This window comes from Falco cherrug, chromosome 7, assembly GCF_023634085.1.
Source record: "Falco cherrug isolate bFalChe1 chromosome 7, bFalChe1.pri, whole genome shotgun sequence".
Lineage (NCBI taxonomy): Eukaryota > Metazoa > Chordata > Aves > Falconiformes > Falconidae > Falco > Falco cherrug.
This window is the reverse complement of record NC_073703.1, coordinates 52,754,321-52,774,083: the sequence shown is the minus strand read 5'-3', so window position 1 is coordinate 52,774,083 and position 19,763 is coordinate 52,754,321. Positions and strand designations below refer to the sequence as shown.

General features: G+C 42.5%; 1 protein-coding gene and 1 long non-coding RNA gene across 9 annotated transcripts in view; one reads left to right on the top strand and one right to left on the bottom strand.

The window, feature by feature from the left end:
- Positions 1 to 19,763, top strand: part of RAD51B (RAD51 paralog B) — a 428,481-nt gene that overhangs the window by 377,679 nt on the left and 31,039 nt on the right. The gene's annotated exons all lie outside the window — the stretch shown is intronic.
- The window catches only part of LOC129736581 (uncharacterized), a 28,736-nt gene that overhangs the window by 6,920 nt on the left and 2,053 nt on the right, over positions 1 to 19,763 (bottom strand). The window contains exon 2 of the long non-coding RNA XR_008733379.1: positions 12,434 to 12,632. This is a non-coding gene — a long non-coding RNA (uncharacterized LOC129736581). The remainder of the gene's footprint in view (positions 1 to 12,433; positions 12,633 to 19,763) is intronic.

Below are 19,763 nucleotides of genomic sequence, written 5' to 3'. Positions count from 1 at the left end.
TCTCAGTGATAGGCTCTTATACTTTCCACTGGGTCTTATCCCCATCATCAGCAAAATTTCTAAGCAAATCATCACGTACAAAATCTAGCTCTGGACTTTGCATCATTGCTTTTTCATCAAATGCTCTAGGGATTAAGTTTGAACCCGCCAAATCCCTCCCAGTCTGCAAATCATAAATTCATAACTGAAAAAAAAAATCCTTGTTTCATGAGGAGAGGGGGCTTTGCCAGGCCATTTTGGCAATTGCAATAAGTGGGTTATGGTCAGTTTTCTAACACAGGCTTCTCATTAAAAAAAAAGACAGGAAACTTTTACATTCATGGATAAGTGCCAAATCCTTCCTCTCTCTCTGAATGCACTGACACTCAGCTTTTGTTAGCATCCATTGCACAGACATTACTGACCTTCAGTTTTGACCATATAGCTGCAAGAGGATTAGGCTAGTTCTCTTCTGGGGACAACTGTCTCATGTGTAGTGTTAAGATACCTCAAGGCCACATCCTTTTTAACAACCTCCTTCAGTCTCTGGAATTGTTAAGCTTTGTAGTCAAAGTCTGTCTTTTTATAGCAGTTCCCTGAGGTTGGCGGGTCACACAGCCAGGTTATACACACAAAGTTCTCATTCCAGTGAGTCCTTGTGCCCACCACTTCTGCACCCAGTCCAACTCCTCTGTAACCTTGCTCTATAGCTTACTATGATAATGTCTCTCCCCAGCATTTTGTAGCTGTTGTAAGAAATGAACATTTCTGTCTGTCTAGCCCAGCTTAGTGTTTTTTTCAGGACAGCTCTGAAGCCTTTTACTGTGTTATTCTGTTATTTTTTTCTGCTGATCTTAACATCATCTGATCTGTGTAAATGCTGAAAACTTGGTACATCATCAAACATCTGCTGTATTTTTGGAGAAACATCTCAAGTTTGGTGAAGCAATCCAAATCACCAGAAATTGTGATTCTCAATTTGCACAAAATGTGTGCTCTGTTTTTTAAGGGCTTCTGCCAGACCCTGCTGACACATGAAGCATAAGAAAATACTTGGCATCAGCCACTTCCCCAGAGATTTTTCCTCTTGTAGGTAGTGGAAAATGATCCCTCTGTACACATGTATTCAATTCTTTTAGGTCTATTCATAAGCAAAGGTTTCATCTCTTTTCTTAGAATACCCGTTCTGATGGTTCCTCTGTGCAGTTTATGGTAATGAATATATTCACCTCCTTTTTTAGCCTCTGCTACAGGGCACAGGGAACTATGCCAATGTTGTAGATTGTGGAGCAGCCCTCAAACTCTCTTTCAATGACTTGATCCCCCAGCTTTCCAAAGAGAAGGGCCTCTTGAGAAAGCTGAAGAATGGCTCCCACTTCTCTTAGATGATGATATTCGAGGCTATTGTTTACCTGTCTGGCTAAGCTTCTAACCCCCTTGCAGGAATAAACCCTGCTATTAGTTTCAGAGCATTAATACTAAACTATGAGTCCACAGTTTTACCTGTTTCCTCTGTGGTATGGCTGGTGCTGGCACTGCTGCTAGAAGCACAGAGGCTCCTGTGTCAGTGCCCACCTTCACGCCAGTAAACATCGTGTTTGCTTTATTGGGCACTTGTTCTTGAAAGCCCTTCACAGCTCAGGCACCTCCATCAGCCCACTGTGCCCCTCCACAGGGCTCAGTACGTCTGTCCTTCAGGGTATGCATCTCCTGTTGACACCTTCAAAAGGATCATAGAGTGATAGAGTGGTTTGGGTTGGAAGGGGCCTTAAAGATCATCTAGTTCCATGGGCAGGGACACCTTCCACTCGACTAGGTTGCTCAAAGTCCCATCCAATGTGGCCTTGAACACTTGCAGGGATGGGGCATCCACAACTTCTCTGGACAACCTGTTCCAGTGCCTCACCACCCTCACAGTGAAGAATTTCTTCCTCATTTCTAATCTAAATCTACCCTCTTTCATCTTAAAGCCATTCTCCCTTGTCCTATCACCACATGCCCTTTTGAAAAATCCCTCTCCAGCTTTCTTGTAGGCCCCCTTTAGTTATGGTAAGGCTGCTCTAAGGTCTCCCCGGAGCCTTCTCTTCCCCAGGCTGGACAACCCCAATTCTTTCAGCCTGTCTTCATAGGAGAGGTGCTTAAGACTTCTGACCATCTTTGTGGCCCTCCTCTGGACTTGCAGCAACAGGTTCATGTCCTTTTCATGTTGGGGGCAAGCGCACATTGCCAGGACATGTTGAGCTTCTTGTCTACCAACACCCCCAAGTCTTTCTCATCAGGGCTGCTCTCAACCTGTTCTTTGCCCAGCCTGTATTTGTGCTTGGGATTGCCCTGACCCACATGTAGAACCTTGCACTTGGCCTTGTTGAACTTCATGAGGTTTGCACAGGCCCAACTGTCAAGCCTGTTGAGGTCCCTCTGGATGGCATCCCTTCCTTCCAGCATGTTGACCACACCACACAGCTTGGTATCGTTGGCAAACTTGCTGAGGGTGCACTTAATGCCACTGTCCATGTCGCTGATGAAGATGTTAAACAGTGCCGGTCCCAGTACCAACTCCTGAGGAGGCCACTCGCTGGCCTCCACTGGGACATCAGACTGTTGACCACAACTCTTTGAGTGTGACTATCCAGCCAATTCCTTATCCAGTGAATTGTCCATCCATCAAATCCATGTCTCTCCAAGTTAGAGACAAGGATGTCATGTGCGATAGTACCAAATGCTTTTGCACAAGTCCAGGTAGATGACGTTGGTTGCTCTTCCCTTATCCACCAATGCTGTAACCCCATTGTTGAAGGCCGCCAGATTTGTCAGGCATGATTCACACTAGTGAAGCCATGGTGTCTGTCACCAATTGCCTCCTTATTTTCCATGTGCCTCAGCATAATTTCCAGGAGGATCTGCTCCATGTTCTTGCCAGGCACAGATGACAAGACCCTGCTTGTTTAGATACTCTATCCAACCGTATGCCCAACACCCCCCATTACTGAGAGGGAGCTCAGGGTTTCATTGCACTGAACTATAGGGATAAGGGCCTGCTGTGAAGCTTGGATGCATGGTTCTTATTCCTTTCCAGTTCAGGGGATGTTCAGGTCCTGGCCTACCTGCTATTACCTAGGAAGCTCAACAAAGCAGACTCACAAAGTAGGCCAAATGCGAACATTTAAAGCTCCATGGCCCCTTACTAATGGACTGTGCTGTTTCAGATCTCAATAGCTGCCATTTAACAGCCATGTCATTGTGGAGTATGGGCACACAACTGCTGTTAAAAAGAGAGAATGAGGAAAAATAATAAAAAAAAGACAAAATGCAAGAGGCTTAGGAGGCCCCGGGTTTCCTTAATGGAATTAGTCCTTCCTTTATGTATTCCAGGGTTAGATGCTGTAAATGTGATTCGCATAATCCCTCCCCTCACCAAAGCAGAAAGATCTGCTAGACACATGTTCAGACCGGAGCGGGGGAAGATATGACATGACTCAAGCCTGGAAGGCTAAAAGGAGTAGATGGGGGAGAGCTCTGTAGCCCTTGATCTTTGTAAGATTTACTGCCTTTGCCTCTTGCAAAGATCTTTTTTTTTTTTTCCTGGAAAATTGCTAGCTTCTAGCAATTTAAAAAAAAAAATTGGCTGGGGCAGTAAACAAGATCTTTGAAGGGGGAAGGAAGCCAAAAGAAAGTCAGGTCCATTAGTCACGCAGCTGCATTTCCTGTCACAAAGGACCCCAGTTGAGTAATCACTCAAAATATGCTTGTTATTTTTCCTATTTTATTTCAACTTTCAGCCTGCCAATATCTACTGTAAGAAAAAATTAAAACAAGAAGAAAAAGTCTTTTAACCTCAGAGGGGAAAACAATGTAGAATCAGACATTGATTTACATTATTTTTCCTTTTCTTTAATTTTCATAGCCTAAAAACACTTCAGTCATATGAGAGGAATGTTGGTAGTGCAGAGTGGGTCTGAGACAGTCCCAATGTTTTCAGGGCATATAATTTCAGTAGGAGTGTGGGTGTCAAAGTTCCTAGGCAACACTTCCAGATGCTACCCTTAATTCACTGTACAACCTTGATGGAGTCATTTATTAATTTATCTGTAATTTATTATGAAAAGTAAAGAATATAATAGCTTCTGCATAATCGTTTTGTTGGGCTTCATTAACAGTGCTTGTAAGTAATGTTGGGTCTTCTGATGAAAGCTTTGTAGAAGTATTTTTCAAAAGGAAAATACAGTCAAGACTGAAAAGAAATAAACTTGTAATTTAAAGCAGAACTTTTTTATTAATAGATTTTAAGAGAATTTATATAAAAAGAGATGAAAATAGGAGCAAGACTATGAAATAGAAAACTTTTGCTGACACTCTGTGTTGATACACTTGGAGGAAGAAAAATAGGGCAAACCTGTTACAGGGAACAACCCCCTATTAATGCTGGAAAATACCATGTGACTGGTTGACTATACCACCTCCCTACTTCTAGATCTTGGGATTATACAATGCTGGCTCTGGCTGATCTGGTAACAACTTCAAAAAGAAGCTACAGATACATGACAAAAGTAAAGCTGAAAAACCTCTGCTCTTCCAGATTGCTATAAAAAACCCACCTCTTTTATCAACAAACACAACTCCAAAGTACAACCCCCCACCTTTACTTACTCAAAAGTAATGAGTATGGTGACCAGGCCACCTATAAAGAATGGCCATAAGCATGCTTCAGGGCACGTAACAGTTTGTAACTTACATTCCTGACTGGGGTACCTGATTATATGGCTATTTGAAAATTATTGCAAAGGCATTGCAATCCCTGTTTGGATTGCTGTCTAAGTAGAGAGTAGATGATTGTAGTTTATGCTGCATAATAACATGACTTCAAATATTGCACAAAAAATGAAGTTTACATTTGCATGTAGGTGACTGATAATGGCATATAATTCTCTATTTGCACACATTTGATACCACACGTGCAGTGTTTTCAAACCACAGCTTATGAGCAGATGTAATTTACACAGCAATGTAAATCACAGCTTCCTAAAGCTAAAGGGTGCAAACTCAAACAAATGCAATTTCTATCCCAATTTGGTTTAAGAGAGACTTTGAAAAGATATTTACAAAGCAATTCAGAGTGATTATTTATGAATATTTACACTGAGTCGAAAAGTTGTGAGTCATGACTCAAATATGAAAGATCTTTATAAATTATGTTAATCCTTTGTCTTTCCAAATGGCCAATGAGGCAAGCTGTGCTCCTCAACAGGCACACAAGTGTGCACTCCCTGGTTTGTGGTCAGAGCTAGTGCTAGGTCATAGGGGCTGTCTGCTGCTCTCACACCAGATGACTTTCACTGCTACATGTCCCAGTCTACTGGATCCCCACATCATATAACATTCTATGCAGTAGTGATAGTTTTATGTCCCTAAAACTAGCTGTGCCACGATGTGGGTTTATAAAGGCCATTTCCAATGATTATTGATATCTAAACAGTTTTGAAATCATATACTGGTATGTATGTATGAACAGAAATTATTTGTTTACAAGAGCAACACAAACTTTGTGCTTTTCCTTTTATGAGTACCACAGTATGCAATAATATCTCCTAGACTAGTGTTGTAGGGATGTATTAGTATAAATCACACCGGTATCTAATACATCAGACTGTATAATAAATAATAACGACCTATAGAATTAAATATACCTGACCAGTATTTGGGTAGCACAGATGGAGTATGATGACTGGGCCACCTATAAAGAATGGCCATAAGAATGCTTGAGGACACATAACAGTTTGTAACTTAAATTCCTGACTGCATTTAGGTTAGCTGAATTAAGTTCCTATGATACAACTCAAAAATCTTACTCTTCAAACAAGAGTGGCTGGTAAGAACATTTTCATTGTAAGTTATATGTTGCCAGTGGATACATGGATGCAGGGCTGTTGTGCTAGGGAGGGTGTGGAGTTTGCAGCTGTGCTTTAGAGGGTCTGTACACCTTGTCGATCAGCGCTGGACGGACTCCCCGGGGTCGGTCTCAGAGTGGGTTCCACAATGTAGGACTGTGGAACTGGGCTATGTGTAGCAGGCATAACTTCATTTTCAAAGCAAAACTGACTATGAAAGCGTTAACCCAAATAATGGCAACACTTCAATAAAATTGGGGGAGGTGGAACTTAAGTCCCAAGTCTTAATAAAATGCAGGTGGTTTATTGTTAGGTTAAAAACTCCTCATCTTAAGACTCCGGCAGGCATTTAAAAACAAGGAAAAAATGTGCTATTGAATAAGAAACTTGGAAAGGCAACAACAGGCTGTGACAGGCATTTACTGAGAATGCAGCATTCACTGGCTAAGGCCTACCTTAAAGTTTGCGGAGGGAAAACAAAACATAAATATTAGATGAACAACACCTTTCACAACATTGCATCTGACTTCTGAGGTATTACACCTGGGATTAACTTTTGACATTCTCCTTTCCACCACCATTACTTTGCTGTCTTACCAGATCCCTGCGGAGTATTTATACTCTCATTTTTCAATCTTTCTGTCTTCTTGTTTCCTAGTCTGTTTGGGAACTCAACAGGGTGACAGGCAGCATGAACACTGCAGTCGAGTGAACGGATGGCTCTCTACACTTGCAGCTGCTTTTCTGTCAGGGATGACTTTTTCAGGAGAAAAAAAAAAAAACACCCTACTTTAGAACTAGCTAGTAAAAGGAAGTTGTAAAGAATTCACTAATCACTGTTCTCTCCTCTTTCACTTCCCTTCCTTATCCCAAGGAAACAGAAAATTTAGGGAAGCATTTTTCAGTAATTTGCACTTTTTAAGTCACAGAGTTAAGGGACTGCACTGAACTTTGAGCTTTAGCTTCAAGTTGCTTATATATTTGAAGAATAAAAGTAGTTATTACTTACTAAAGTGAAGTGGAACTTTACTACTGCTAAAGGGAAGAAGAACCAAAGAAGTCTAAGTGCACTTACGGTGGCCCAAGGCCTAAGATTACTGCATCATCATCCCCATGGGCCTTAATTAGTGTTGCAGAGATGGGCTGGGTATTTTTGGTACCTGTATAGTGAAAATAGTTAACTAACTGCCATCCATAAAAACTCATCCCCGTGGGAGAAAGTTGGGCATCAATTTCCCTGGCCTTAGCCTTGGTGATATAAATCAGCTGTCACTGCTAGAGGAGAAGGCCAGAAATAGTCCATGGAGTACCTGATAGGATGGGAAGCAAAAAAATAACTTGGGTTTTGATGCAAGAGATTCACAACTGCAATTTACTAGGAGACAGAGAAGCAACAGTGAACTGAAGATGGTCAATCTGCCAGTCATTTCATGTAGAAGACTGACAGATGAGGTACAACAGGCTGGAATATAGGCATCAGGCAGACATGGCAGAGATGAAGGAGGAGGATGAAATGTAGATCCAACCTCTTCTTCACACAGCTCTGAGAATAAACCTCTTGACTCCCAGCCATCATCAAAACCAGGTGTATTTTTAAGAAGCATCTTGTGAAGATGCAGTGGAAATGCAGATGGCAGATTAAGAGAGGGGCAGAGTAGAAATCTTCATTAAAAATATCTCAGAAATCCTTGTAGGAATATTTATCTTGGCTTGAATATGCTCAGGATCAAGCCCTTGAGGAAAGAGGAAAAGACTCTGTCAGCATTTGTTAGCTGCTCCCAATTTTAGATCTTCCCTGGCTGCCTTTCCTCCTTGCTTTGTAAGACTGCTTTTCATCCCACTCCTACTCTCCTTTGCAGCTGCCAGTTCCTGTTACTAGTGTCAGCAGTTCTCAATCTTCTCAGACAGCCCTGCTGTCATTTGTGCCTTTCTACGTGAGGGAAACAACCCATGCTTTCTGTTCCCTCTCACTGCGGCTCAAGTTCCAGCAAAGCTATGCCAGCCTCTGCTCAGCACAACCCCTGCCCAAATCTCACGTGTCAGACTGCAAAAACTGGCAATGCCTCTGGTCTCAGTGCAGGGAAATAGCCAAGATCAAAGTTAGAAGCACGGTTTCTTTATTCTCTCATCAAACTGGCCTTTAATTTTTCTTTCCAGTCTTATCTTTTCTGATATATGTTATCACTGGGAGTCACTGAGAAGTAGTGGATGGACTTGCAGTAAAGTATGTACAGCCAGGCCAAAGTGTTTTCAAATTAGCTTGTGTCAACTTTGAAGTAATAATGATGTCAGTCATTGAAAAATTGAAGACAAGTACTTTATACTAGTACTAAGTATTAACACTAATCACTAGTGTTAGCCTCATGGCTATCCTTGCAGCTACTGTTAACTCTTCCATATCATAGAAAAGAAAGATTCTTCCTCTAAACAAACTCACTACGTTCTGTGCTGTAGAATTGTCTTGTATTTGACTTAAAGAACTGACTGATAACCTTTGCATCCTGTTCCTTATTCCTCCGTCTTTGTATGATGAAAGTTCCCTTTGCACATTTCATTTCCCTTATGTATATTTGTTTTATATGTCTGAAATTAAAACAAAAATACTTTGCAGCTTTCTTTTATACATACAAAATGATGTAGTTAACTCCTCGTAAAAGAAGCAAAGATCCCCATTTAAAAGAGGAATAAATAGGTAACTCATTGTGGAGGGTGGCACCAAGACTGAGATTGTGCCAATGGCACAGAGAACACAAAATACTAATTTCAGAATACTGAAGAAGATCAAAACTTGTGCTTTTGTGCTGTTCTCCCTATAGCATCTTAGTGATTTTAAAAAATTATTAAAGACACTTTTGACCTTATTCTCCGATGTTTAAAGTGAAGAATGTCTACCCTAATTTATTTATTTTTCCTTCTAGCCTAGCCTGAAAAGTTTCAGCAGGGTGCCTTTCACAGGTGATCTTTTTAAATGGGAGTGAAATACCCAAAGTGCTTACATGCAGAGCAGCAGGACCCAAAAGCCTTCATTTCACAACAGGTTAGAAGTGGACTTACAGGGCAGTAGTGCAGATGCTTCCACCCAACCCAGGGCTCAGAAGAGATAGGTACAAGTGAGAACAATGTTTGCTTTCCCTTTCCCTTGCATTACTGTGGGATACTTGCAAATATTTAATTAAAGCTATTGTATGCATGCTTAACTGGGAGATATCTGTGGTTCCTTGAAACCATTACACAGGAGCACCAAAGAAAATACAAGGGAGTCACTGAAGGAAAAATACAAATGAATTAGAAAAGCATAGCAACCAGAGAATACATTTCCCATAATACAACAGTCAAAGGTCATGAGATCACAGATGCTCAGTTGCTCATGCATATCTTCTATTCTCTCCACGTGCATGCTTGCTCCACAGAGGGCAAAGATTTAATGAGGATGGGGCTAGCTTTAGCAGTTCTCACCCTTCCTCACACCCTACATCTGAAAGAGCATTGAAAGCCTCTTTGAAGTTGGAATAGACACACATGGAGCTGTCCCAGTGCACACATACAATCTAGGGTTTTCTCAGCAGGTACAAAAATACAAGGTGACTGTTCTCTTCTGGCTGCCCTGGATGTGAACAAAGCTGTTAAGTCAAAGACTTATTGAATTTAGGGGTGGAAAGAAGGTTTTCCATTGCATCTGTCTTTTCAACATGTAGTAGCAGCCCTTCTCAGTGTCTCACGGTTTCTATTAGTCAGTTCATTTTTCCTAGCTCCTTAAGAAGAAATCCTGTTCAGACAAAACAGTGCACTATTTACAGGAAGCTTGGCAGGGTCAAAAAGTGACTGTAAAACTGATCTCTTGTTAAAACACATATAGTATCTGCTCTGATGTAGATACTATTAGAACTCAGCAGTCTCTGATTTGCTATCAAGGCCTGTAAGGTGATTTCAGAGTCAGATTCATTAAACTTGGTGACATTGTAAGTGTTATCACTTGTCCTTAGCAGGGCTAACTTGGTTGCTCCAAGTCCCACTTAATCTATCCAGCTCACTACCCGCAGCTCCTGACCTACTTAGTCACTTCCTGTCTTTGATTTTCGCCTTAAAGCCCCTTTTCTGTGTTGGCCTGTGACTGCATTTAATCTTAATCAAGCTTCCTTGGACTTCCATTAGTGTCAAGTACAACTCCTCTCACTGTAATACCCACCCTTCTGAGTGCAAGGAAACTGATTTACAGCTAACACTCTACCTCTTCTCTTACGCTCAAAGTTCATCTTTGCTTTGTTTTTCTTCCTGTATGAGTCACTCCTTCCCCCTCTCTGAGACTTTGTGCTACAGTTTCTGTTCCCCTCGATCTGTCGGTGGCTGAGAAGCTGCCATGCATGCCTTTACTGCAGAGCAGATATCTGGTACTACCATGTGCAGATTCGGAAAAAGCTGAACACAAAGAAATTGAGTTGGCCACAGGCTGCTACAGAAAGTCAGCTCCTTTAATATGCTTTCGTCTCTGACCAGAAATGATGACCTACTCTATTCCTTTATGTCTTTCTTAAGAGCTACTTATGCAAAACACAGTGGTTTAGCCTATGCCCCCCAAACCTGGCATCTTCCTTGCTACTTCAGGGCATTTGTTAACTATACGGATGCTGGAAGGTGGGTACCAGATTGAGGACTTTCCCAGTTCTCACTGGTTCGCTCATGCTACAGCAACATGCCTTTGAAATAAACTTCTTCAGTCAGTTTCCTTCCATGACCAGAATCCAGTTTAAAGATATTAATCCAGTACTATGGTGACTTTTGCCTGCACAGGGGCAATCCTGAGCTGGTGAGGTCTGTTCTTTCTCAAGCTGCTTTCACCAGCACAGAGAAGTCCAGAGTTGTGGCCCTGTGCTCTTTGAATGTCAAATACAAAACATTTGATGGCAATGCCAGCTGCATCCAACATGTAGGAGAGATTTGTGCAGTCTCTCCTTACATGTATGCTCTCTCCTGGCTCTTTTTTCAATATGCCCAGTTCTGCTTTTCCCTCTTCCTCCTCCTGTGCTCATCAGCACTCATACTCTTGTTTTTCGGTGTTAACATATGGAGGTTATATGATCCATCACTGAGTGCAGCCTTGTCCTCTTAGTAAGCAGAAAATACCATACGTTTTGGAAGGAGGAATTAGCTACAGACCATTCTCATTAAGCCTCTCCTTCAACTTATCTCAGTTTAAATTGTATTTTTGAGCTGCAGTCGCTATGCAGCATTGTAAGTTGAAAACAACTACTTGAGTCCTTACCAGCTAGACTTTGAGTGGTCCTGATACTAGGCATGGAGGAGAGATAAGCAACGCATTGAAGTTGTAGTATGGCTGTAGCTGAGGGCAAGGAGTGAATGGAAACATACCCTCCCTCTGGCACTGCCTGGCTCGGGACGAGGGGAGAGGAATGAGCGGAGCAGCTTGGGTTCACACGCGCGGCGGGAGCCAGCGGCCTCGCAGCTGATGACAGATTAGACTCAGGGCCTGGTTAGTGGGAAGACTGTGATTAGACCTCAGCAGCATCTGTCTCTAGTACTAAAGGAATTACTGCTGCAGGCTGCGATTTTCTCAGCAAACTGTAATTATACCAGAAACCTCATTCCTGCCGTTTTTCTCAACGACTTAAGAGCAAAAAAAATGTGGGTGAGGGTGCAGGGAAGCAGAAACTGTGAAAGGAGCGGGAAAGAAACACCTGTTTATTTTTGTCCAGGTCATTGCAATTACTTTCTCTCGGTTACTTAGATGCGTATGAATCACAGACTGGTTTTTCCCAAAGGTCAGTGCCAAGGCTTAACTCCCTGAAACTGTCCTGCCATCCACCTGAAGTTGATGGGATGCATCCTGTCTGTGCACTTATGCCCCATGACATCTTAGATGAGTGTGGTGGCACTTGCGGAAAGTGCCACACCAACCTCTGCCCTGGCAGTGCCCCCTCCCTCCTCCCACGGGAGCAGTGGTGTGGGATGCCAGACTCTGATCACGACTGTTCTCAGGGTACCCCTGGGAAGGTGTGGCCTGGGCAGTGTGAGATACTGAGACTGGGCAGGGTGAGTTTGAACCTTACTCCCAAAGGCTAGGATTTAAGAGCTTGAACTTAAAAAGTGTGAGGTTGTATATAGTAATTGTGTTTTAAAAGATGTAGAAAAGGCAGCAGAAGTTTGAGCTCCCAATAACACCTGGGAACTTTTGCCAAAATAACAATGTCAAAAAAGAGAAAGATTTCTCTACCAGAAAAAACTTTGTGCAATTATAACTCCATAGAAGCCAATTTGCCATGAGTGTTTTATTTGCTCAGAATATAAGAAGAAACAGATTTTTTTTCAATTTAAATCTAGGAGATCAGGAGAAATATCCAAGAGTAGTCTGCCAGCATAGCTTTACCAACTAATACTTCAAACGTAGACAAGGTCAAAATTATTCAAACTAACCTATGTGCTGCTTTCTTAACCTTCCACAGGGCTTTAATGTGACTGTTTAGTATACTTTGAAGGCAAGAGTGTCTTGTCTATGTTAAACAATTTTAGATCAACTTTATACTCATCTAGAAGAAAGCAGACTTGTTCCTTACCAACATGTCTGCCCTCCATCCCACAGCATGTCCGGCAGCACAGCCCGGGATGAGTGTGGCAGCAGGAACTTGACCCTTGGGGCTGAAGGCACCAGGAGGCGGTATGCTGGCAAGCAGATCCCCGTCTCCAGAGCCAAGTCTCTGCAGATACTGGTGGGAAAGACACACATCTGGAGTTGTCTGGAATTGGCACAAATTCCTGTGGACAAAGAGGAGAGAAAGGAAGGGTTAGAAGGAAAGTGGAAAGAACGCTTCTTACACATTTCGCTTTCTTTTCCATCTGCTTGTGTGATGTTGCTGTGAGCTATTAAACAGCTGCAGTGCTCTGCCCCAGAAGAGACAGTGTTTCAGTAGAGATGGAGAATGATTCCTGCAGCTAAGTGCTTTGCTAAGCCCCTAGAATGAATGGGGCCATAGGAATAATGTTTCTGTGATTGACTGTTATGCTAAATACACTTGGGACCACAGCAGCTGGGGCAGTAGCCAGAGACACTGTTCTGGCTCCTGGGACCTGAAGCTCCTGGCAGGCAGTGGGTGCTGCTGGCTGCTTCTGATTCATCCTTTGTGCCATAGGTGAGTCCCTCTTGTCTTTTACCATCCAGGCAGAACCTCTCAACTTTCCTGTGACGATTCTGAAATTTAAGGAGGACAGATTACTCAAGCAAAAGGTGTTTGCAGGCTTCGAGACTCTGTAGCTTGGGAAGATAAGGGTAGTGAAGGAGGACCAGGAGAAGGAGGGGCGGGAGTATTGTGACTGCCAAGGACTGAGCAGAAGAGCATTTTTTTTGCATCCATTCAGACGCTCAGCTATTTCCTGCGTTGTTCCTGCAGTCAGCATGCTCCACCTGCTTTTACTTAACCATTTCCTGTTTACGGCTTCCAAAAACTTTCTGGTGAAATCGCTAATCTGCCACAAGATCACTCTTTACAGGCCCTTTTGGGCAGGCTTCACTCATTTTTTCTCTCTCTCCTCGGTACACAGACCTTTCAGACTGAGGAGCTGTGTGCAGTGTTGTATGTCTGCATGCATGTGTGTGTCCACGCAGTCGGGAGTTATGTCAGGAAAGTATGTGCTCGTTCAGTAGTTCTTTCTTTAATTCTCCTAGTGCTTGCTGCTTTTTGCAAACTTGAGCAAAGGAACAGGTAGTAGCACCGAAGGCAGGTTCCCCTTTCTGTAGAGAGTTCCAGATATTTAAGGGAAAGACTTTTCCCATTACTTTCAAGCATATGAGAGCTGTCCTACAAATGAGTGGTCTGTTCCCTGGATAGTTTGCCCAAGCTTCAGTTTATTTTCTAGCTTCAAAAACAGCAAGGCAATTTATTCTACTCTGCTGTTCAGTTTCTCAGATGTGGAAGGTAAGGTGTGAGGAGCAGGAAGGATCAACCAAAGAAAAATAAATCTCTTTCTTACAGTGTAGATGGCTCCCACGAGTCCCCATCTCACATTTAGTAACACATCTTGTAGAAATCAGTGGAAAAGCATGCATGCTTCAAGTCTAGTCTCCTTAGCCATACTATAGATAACACTGCAGCCACCACTAAAATCAGATCTATTTGTCACTGCTTCTGCTGTTTATTTACTTTTTATAGTTGTCTTCTGGAGCAGTGAAAATAGATTCTTCAGTTTCCTCTATGATTCTCATGCTCTTGCACAGTGCTGCAATGTTTGGGTTGTGGTGAGCACTGCAGGGGAATGTTCCCTTCTTAAAATAAATCATGGAAACATTTCTGTTGGAATCAAGGCTTGTAGAAGTTTGTTGGTTTTTTTAATAAGAATGTCGGGCCAACTTTGACCTGACACCATATCCCTTTAAAGAGAACAAGCGTGTTATGCAAGTCAGTGTCTATGTACTGACATTTATATATATATGTGCATATATGTGTGTGTGTGTGTGTGTGTGTGTGTGTGTATGCACACACGCCAGTACATGTGCCAGTTATACTGGTATAACTGAGCACTGAAATCGTCCTCTAAGAATGCTGGACAGGTTGGCCCTGTCTCCGTCAGGCAGATCTGCAAATTCCTTAACTAGCCCTGTTGCAAGTCAGCATAAATGAGGATGCCTAGGCTGCTGACTTAAGCGTAGAAGGCATAGGTCTACAATGTACAAGCACTGTACATTCAGACTTGTGTAATTATGTTGATACGCTTACACTCACACACATTTCTGAGTATTTTAAGAAGAATGCTAGACCCCCGCTGTTTTAACTGTAACATAAATACGCACAGGTAGCACTTCTGTATAGGCCAGGAGGTGTGGTCTGGGCATCACTGATGCCCAGGCAGCTGTCTGCTGTAGGCATAGCACACCCCTACTTAGATCAGAGTTTGCTGAAGTATCCTTCAAGCTGTCTGTGAGCAGCTTTTGAAATTTCTTTTTGATCAGGAAAAGGAAGCAGTTGTTTTCTGCACAGAAGTGTCTTTCACAGTATGTAAAATGGTTACTTTGGTTCCCATCCAGCCCAATTAATTCAGTAGTTTGTGTCAGGGTCCTTGCCATCAGTGGCATTTGCCCAGGGTGAGTCACACCCGCCTTCAAGTGCTTTTCATCTTCATTTTACAGCATATAGCCCTGATAAATTCATGACCATACCATACCACACAGCTCTTCCTACAGCAGCTCCTTCTAAACCAGCTTTCAGCCCAAGAGGCGGCTACTTCCAAAAGAAACCCTCTAGTTCAGTGCCCATCTTTGGTTTCGAGACGTTTCTTTCACCACTCCACTTTCCCGTTACACTGCAAATTTGGGCGCACTCAAGGTATTTTTGGCTCCCTCCTCCACCCCAAAAATGGAGGAAAGCTGAACTACATTAAAAAATAGCAAGAATAAGACCCTTGAGGAAAATGGCAGGGAGATGTAGAGGACAGCACAGGACTCTTTCCAGGAAATGGATGGAAGGTTCATCACATGAGTCACTGAAACCGTAGATGACTAAATTCTTGAAGAATAAACTGTTAGGAATATGATACTGGGCAGGACAGTTGCAGGGGGAGAAGAAAACTTCATAAATAGCTCCTGCTTGGTTTTTTGTTCGTGATTCATTCCTGAGGAAATTGCTGCGTCTCTGGCCAGGGACTGGGGCAGCATGCGGGCAGTGCCAGCCCTCCCACGCAGGGGCAGCAGGCGAGGCGTGCCGGGGTGCACAGCCCCGCCACTCCGGGCTGCAGCGCTCCTGCCAGAGGGGCTGAGAGGGGATCAGGAGCACTCCATGGCTGTCCTGCCCAAGTGAGTACAGTAAGATAGGGTCACTAGTGCACATATGCCATCTGAATCAACTCACCTCTTTTTTTGTATACCAGCAGGTATGAGACCAAGAGGAAATGAAGGTATTAAAACTCTAATTCTAAGCTCCTTTTAAAAATTTTCTTCCTCTACCTGATCCAACCAGTAAACCAAGTTGTATCAATAAAATTGGCCCAAAGCTTTGAATTTGGATTTCAGAGAAGGTCTTAAGATTTTAAGTGCCAGTAACAACAGAAGCAGTCAGACTCCCTCCACAGCTACCTCCAGAGGAGCTGAACCAGCATTAGCAGCAGCGGGAAATGTTTGCAGTAGTATCTGAGTGTGGAGAAACCCCAATGTTCCAGCACGGGCGCTGCCAGTTCCCATTTTAGTGAGTTTGACCCAGAGCGTTTAACATTTCAACATTAGCTCTGTGTCTCATAATGCCATTTACGTAATGATTGCTCATTTGGTTCCCATTAAAAGCATGGTATTTCTTCTACAAACCACTGCTTGTAAAAAACAAGCCACCCAGTTTTTCATTAGATTGTAATACAGGAAATAAATAGTCTGTCTGTAGGATGCACACTGTAATTCTTAAACAGAGAATAGGGGTGGGTTCCCCCTCTTAGATATACAAATTTCAGATCTCCAAAGTAGGAATGTGAAAGATCTGTTATGGGTTACTGAATCGATCCCCTGCAAAAACACAATGTAGTTACTCCCCAGAAGATGTTCCTCAGGTACTATACTGGTAAACAGAGTGTCTGCAACTCTTCATAGTGACAGTGGCAAGAATCTTTTTAAAATTGTAGAAATGGTAGGTGTAGCTCTCACAGGTCGTCCCAGTGCTGCTAACCTTCCAAGGCAATGCATAACGGTTCCTTGTATTATATATACCAGCACTTTGAAGAATTCAGTTTCAAATGTCTCAAACAATGGGGGTTTCACCTCTTCCTGTGGGAGCCTGCTCTGCAGCCTAACTCGTTTCACCATCTGGAACGTTTTCCTGAGTGTCTGCCCGCTTTTAACTTTCTTTTAATTGTGCACCCACTATTTCTTCTTAAAGGTGGCTTGCCAAAAGTTTTGTGTTGTGTGAAATTCACATTACGTGGTGCTTTTTTATTTTTTATGAGGATCAAGAAAACCCTGAAAGATGGATGGCTTCTTCTTTTTGCATTTTCTTCCTCAGAAATAATAATAAGTAATTAATAATGTATTACTGCTTTTCTAGCCATTCATCTCAGCAATTTACCAGGAAGGTCAACATTGTTGTACTGTTTTTACAGATGGGAAAAACTGAAGCACAGGGCAGGAAACAACTTGCCCGGGATCATTCAATGAGCCTGTGGCAAGACTGGGATTTTTAACCAGGTCTCCACAATAGTGCCCTGCTATTTTTTTTTTTACTCTTTTTTTTGTATGTGTGTCTGCCTGTCTGTCCCCACTCCGGTTCCCTTTGCCTTTGTTGGAGTACCTAGGAAGGACAAGCTTTCCATGAACTTTATTCAGACTTGTCATATTCTAACTGAAAGGTCAGCTTGTTGAATATTTAACAGTTACTATCTTTCCAATGTGTTGGTTGAGCATCCTAATTAAGTAGTGATAAATAAAACCAACAAAACATTTTAACAGACTGATTCAGTCCCTAGGGCCTCCAAGCTGAATTTCCTTCAGCTAGCCTGTGTTTTCCCTGTTGTGGATTGTCCACATTGAGCACAGCATATATCAAGCACACTCTTATCAGTGCACTGCAGGGAGATTTCCTTCCTCCTCACTGCCACCGAGCTTGCTTCACCTGTCGTATTTCCCTTAGCTGTGGGTTTTGGTAAGTGTATTTCTCAGAATCTGGATAGCTGCTGAATTATAAATCTTCCCGTTTTGAACAATAACACTGCAATCTGTACAGCACAATGCACTGGGTAGAGCGCGATACCCAGCACTGAACAGGCTCACCTGGGTATCAGCAGTCTGGCCTTAGCGGCACAGAGCTTTCCACGGGCTGCTAGCAGGCAGGCTGTTTCTCATACCTGCCTTAAACCTTCTGCTTGTCCAGGCTGTCATTTCAGTGAATAGCTTTCCTGGGACTAGATCAGCCTGAGCACATGGTACGACAAGTTTTGTTCCTTACCTCCCCATGGGAATGGTCGGGAAAGGCAGCCAAAGCTGTGTGCTCACGGTCTGATCTGCAGTGGTCTTGAAACTGCCCCACACTGACTGGACACTGAACTGACAGCACCCATCAGGTGCAAGGTGCAGCACTCTGTATGCGTTGACATATGTAAAATTAGAGATATGGGCAGGCCAGAGCTGTATATGAGGGGCAGCGCTTTACTTAGATCTGCCTGGCTGCCGACCACTTTCAAAGTATGCCAGTAAGTGAAGCTCTTACCATCCGAGTTATTCCCCCCAGTGCTCCTTCAGGCCTCCTTTATTCCGGATATCATTGAGCCAGCATCTGAGGACACTGCTGTAGGTCACTGAACACATTGTCTTTGCTTTCAGATTGAGCTTGAGAAATTACCAGCAGTGTCATGCTTATGCCTCCTGGCCATGTGAATAGAGGAAGCTAAGAAGCAACAATAGATTACATAAAGCAGGGAAATTCCCCTCAGACTTCTCCCAGACTACCTCAAACTGAAGTTGATTTGCATACATACACTACAAATAACTTTGCAATGGCTCCTCGCCCCATTAAAGGGTTACATGTGCTTGCCTATAATCATTTAGGCCAGTTCCACCAGTTGAATCACTCAGAGAAAATAAAAAAGACTGAATCAGAGTCTGTATAAAATCTAAGCAGTTTTATGTAGCATCACCCTACTTCAGGTAAGGGTACAACTGGGTAATGATACTCCACACAAAATCAATGGAAAATATTCAATATCTATTAATAACTAACAGTTATTCTAGAAAAACAGTGCTAAAAAACTATGTTAAGCTTCATAATTTGTAATTGTGGATGGGTAGTATCATTCTTCAGCTAAACTTGGAACTAAGCTTCCTACACAAACCTTGTTTGGTGGAAAATGGGCTTTACTGAAAACCAGAAAAAAGCAGTATAGTATCCTGTAGCTGAAACCTATGGCCAACTGCTTTACAAAATCTGAGACTCATTAGGCCTGGAATTCCTGAGTGATGCTGTTCAAAAAGTAGTGGTGTTAAACAAACTTCCAAAATTCCTTTGATTTTTTAAAACATGGTTTAACAGAAACAAACAAGTGAGCAAAAATGAGATAGAATATTGAAAATGCATGTTTACTGGGTTATCTCAGGCTCAAAAAATGTAGTTGGCTAATACAACAGTACAAAAATTCTCTATATTGACTTTGATGCACTAAGAATGACAGTGTTTATATGTCTAGCATATTATGACTACAGAATGCCTAAATCCTTGTTGAAGACAGGCAGTATTTTCTCTTCCCTTGCTGAGAGAGTGGACTTTTGGGGTCTGAGGGGTTGGTTGGTTGTTTTTTTTGTTTTAATAGTGTAAGAATATGAAGTTCCTGAAGGCTTGCTTAGAGATGTTTCCTTGGAAAGAATTTGCTCACATAGTCCCTTTCCTAGCTTTCTCTTGAAACAAGTTTTCAGATAAATTTCTTGCCAGCCTTTTCTCAAATCCAGAGTATAAACAACTGCACTGATTCTCTAGGCTCTCCCAGGAAATTCACAGAAGGATCTTCTGTACGTTTCTGGGTTGTCAGGCTAGCTCTACATTAAAATTAAGTATAGTCGGGTAGGGATATAATTTTAAACAAAGTTGTAGTCGCCTTGCAGTAAATACCGAAGCTGTTTTAAATAGTATTAGAGGAGCTTTTGTTGATATAGCGTATTTCCCTTGAGGAATCCATCAGCGGTGTGTTGGCGAAAGGGGGGTTTCCTCTACCGGCATTAGGCTTACCATCACTGTCAGTATAGTTATATCAGGACAGCTATATAAGCAACTTTTCTAGTGTAGTTGCTTTTCATATAGTTAACAAACAAGGCTAGAGAGGAAGAGGAAAACTGAGACAGCTTCCCTTGACAACCTGTGTGAGCCTTGTTTCTTCCACAGTATTACCTTTGTTAATGTGAATAATGTCATGGCCAGTTGCAGTGAAATACCT